Genomic DNA, 3,676 nt, shown 5'->3' on the forward strand with positions numbered 1-3,676 from the left:
GAACAACATCTTTGAAGTGCTGAATGAAATAGAAAAAAAGATATTTTCAGAAAAAATTATCTCATCACATGAAAACACTGTACCCCTGAATATTGAATATGTTGAAGATGGCCTTCAGGCCAGAAGGAAATAATACCAAATTATAAGTCACATTTTTCATAAAGGAATCAAGGGCACTGGGAAATAAAATACAAACATGAGAGAAAATATAAAATATATCTTGCAGTTTTCAATATCTTTGAAGTACATATGAATTTGAAGAAAAAAATATAACATTCTTGATTTCTAATCCATGTATATTAAAGCTAAGTAGACTGTTTGAAGTTAAGGATGAATATTCATCAACCACTAAATAATCTATGAGCTAAAGCTTAAATAGCAATAGACAAAATGAAATTCTATAATATAGTCAGTCCAAAAGAAGACAGGAATAGAGCAAGAGAAATCAGAGTAGATAAAGTGAAATGCATACTACAGTAAAAACAGTTCGAAAACTTTTTTTTTTTATTTGACAGAGAGAGAGAGAGAGAGATCACAAGTAGGCAGAGAGGAGGAAGCAGGCTCCCTGCTGAGCAGAGAGCCTGATGTGGGCCTTGATCCCAACACCCTGAGATCATGACCTGAGCCAAAGGCAGAGGCTTTAACCCACTGAGCCACCCAGGCGCCCGTCGAAAACTTTTTTTTTAAAGTACTTATATAGCAAGTCACTCTTTCCTATGTATTTTACAAGATACATACATGTACCATCAAATATAGCTATGGAGGTACGTGATAATAGGAACCAAAAGGTAAATAATAAAATAAGAGAGAGGATTACAGGAACTGATGATTAACTCAATGCATTTGAGGTTTAACAGCAACAACAAAAAAAGTTATATACCTGAAATCAAAATAAGAATTCATCATAAAATTAATATTGTAATAGATATGTAATACAAAATTCCTTTATAATTATTGGGAAGGAATAAAAGAATGTTGGCTAAATATAAAATTTACATGTGACTTAGTACCTCTTTTGGTATCTTCATGATGTATAAAACATACCTCCACTACTTGATTAGGACAGAGTGTCCTCCAAATTACTGGAATAGACTATGGAAAGTTACACTTCTCTCTAGACCAAAAGACAGAAATGGAGTATCATTACTGAAAGTCCAAAGGCAGAAACAATAACACAGTAGTATAGTGACACAAGTAACAGTAAGAAAAATAAGTTTCAGCCTTAACATATGATCTGAAAATTTAGTAGACTACTTACATGAAACAAAATCAAACTGGAATGCAAAAGTACCATTAAAATAATGAGAGCCGGGGAGAGGAGTCAAGATGGCGGAGAAGTAGCAGGCTGAGAATACTTCAGGTAGCAGGAGATCAGCTAGATAGCTTATCTAAAGATTGCAAACACCTACAAATCCAATGGGAGATCGAAGAGAAGAAGAAAAGCAATTCTAGAAACAGAAAATCAACCACTTTCTGAAAGGTAGGACTGGCGGAGAAGTGAGTCCAAAGCGACGGGAAGATAGACTGCGGGGGGAGGGGCCGGCTCCTGGCAAGCGGCAGAGCAACGGAGCACAGAATCAGGACTTTTAAAAGTCTGTTCCGCTGAGCGACATCGCTCCAGAGGCTTAACCGGGGTGAAGCCCACATGGGGTCAGCGTGGCCTCAGGTCCCGCAGGGTCACAGAAGGATAGGGGGTGTCTGAGTGTCGCAGAGCTTACAGGTATTAGAACGGGGAAGCTGGCTACAGAGACGGAGCCAAGGAGTCAGCTCTCAGCTAGGGGTTACCTTGAACCGGTTGCAGGCTCAGTCAGCTCGAAGCGCGGCCGGAGGCCAGGGTGACGGGAGTAATTGGGCGCTGTTCTCTGAGGGCGCACTGAGGAGTGGGGCCCCGGGCTCTCGGCTCCTCCGGGCTGGAGACTGGGGGGCCGCCACCTTCATTCCCGTCCTCTGGAACTCTATGGAAAGAGCTCAGGGAACAAAAGCTCCTGAAAGCAAACCCGAGCACATTACTCAGCCCGGCCCCTGTTAAGGGTGGTGCAACTCCACCTGAGGCAAAGACACTTGAGAATCAGTACAACAGGCCCCTCCCCCAGAAGATCAACAAGAAATCCAGCCAGGACCAAGTTCACCTACCAAGGAGTGCAGTTTCAATACCAAGGAAAGCAGCGGAATTCCAGAGGAGGAGAAAGCAAAGCACGGAACTCATGGCTTTCTCCCCATGATTCTTTAGCCTTGCAGTTAATTATTCTTCTTTTTCAATTTTTTTTTCTCTTCTTCTGCTAAATTTTTTTAACTTTTACTCTTTTCTTTTTTAACATTTTATAACTAGTTTATCTAATATATATATATTTTTTCCCTTTTTATATTTTTTCTTTATTCGTTTTCTTTTTTTAATTGTTTCTTTTTTTTTTCCTGAACCTCTTTTTATCCCCTTTCTCCTCCATCACGATTTGGGATCTCTTCTGACTTGGTAAAAGCATATTTTCCTGGGGTTGTTGCCACCCTTTGAGTATTTTACTTGCTTCTTCATATACTCTTATCTGTACAAAATGACAAGGCAGAAAAATTCACCACAAAAAAAAGAACAAGAGGCAGTACCAAAGGCTAGGGACCTAATCAATACAGACATTGGTAATATGTCAGATATAGAGTTCAGAATGACAATTTTCAAGGTTCTAGCCGGGTTTGAAAAAAGGCATGGAAGATATAAGAGAAACCCTCTTGGGAGATATGAAAGCCCTTTCTGGAGAAATAAAAAAACTAAAATCTAACCAAGTTGAAATCAAAAAAGCTATTAATGAGATGCAATAAAAAATGGAGGCTCTCACTGCTAGGATAAATGAGGCAGAAGAAAGAATTAGCGATATAGAAGACTAAATGACAGAGAATAAAGAAGCTGAGCAAAAGAGGGAAAACAGCTACTGGACCATGAGGGGAGAATTTGAGAGATAAGTGACAACATAAGATGAAACAACATTAGAATAATTGGGATTCCAGAAGAAGAAGGAAGAGAGAGGGGAGCAGAAGGTATACTGGAGAAAATTAATGGAGAGAATTTTCCCAATATGGCAAAGGGAACAAGCATCAAAATCCAGGAGGTTCAGAGAACCCCCCTCAAATTCAAAAAGAATAGGTCCAAACCCGTTACCTAATAGTAAGATTTACAAGGCTTAGTGACAAAGAGAAAATCCTGAAAGCACCCCCTACAAGAAGTCTGTAACATACAATGGTAAAAATATTAGATTGGCAGCAGACTTATCCACAGAGACCTCGCAGACCAGAAAGAACTGGCATGATATATTCAGAGCACTAAATGAGAAAAACATGCAGCCAAGAATACTATATCGAGCTAGGCTATCATTGAAAATAGAAGGAGAGATTAAAAGCTTCCAGGACAAACAAAAATTGAAAGAATTTGCAAACACCAAACCAGCTACAGGAAATATTGAAAGGGGTCCTCTAAGCAAAGAGAGAGCCTAAAAGTAGTAGATCAGAAAGGAACAGAGACAAGATACAGTAACAGTCACCTTACAGGCAATAACAATGGCACTAAATTCATATCTCTCAATAGTAACCCTGAATATTAATCGGCTAAATGCCCCAATCAAAAGACACAGGGTATCAGAATGGATAAAAAAACAAAATCCATCTATATGTTGCCTGCAAGAAACTCATT

This window comes from Lutra lutra, chromosome 1 (genome assembly GCF_902655055.1).
Source record: "Lutra lutra chromosome 1, mLutLut1.2, whole genome shotgun sequence".
Taxonomy (NCBI): Eukaryota; Metazoa; Chordata; class Mammalia; order Carnivora; family Mustelidae; genus Lutra; species Lutra lutra.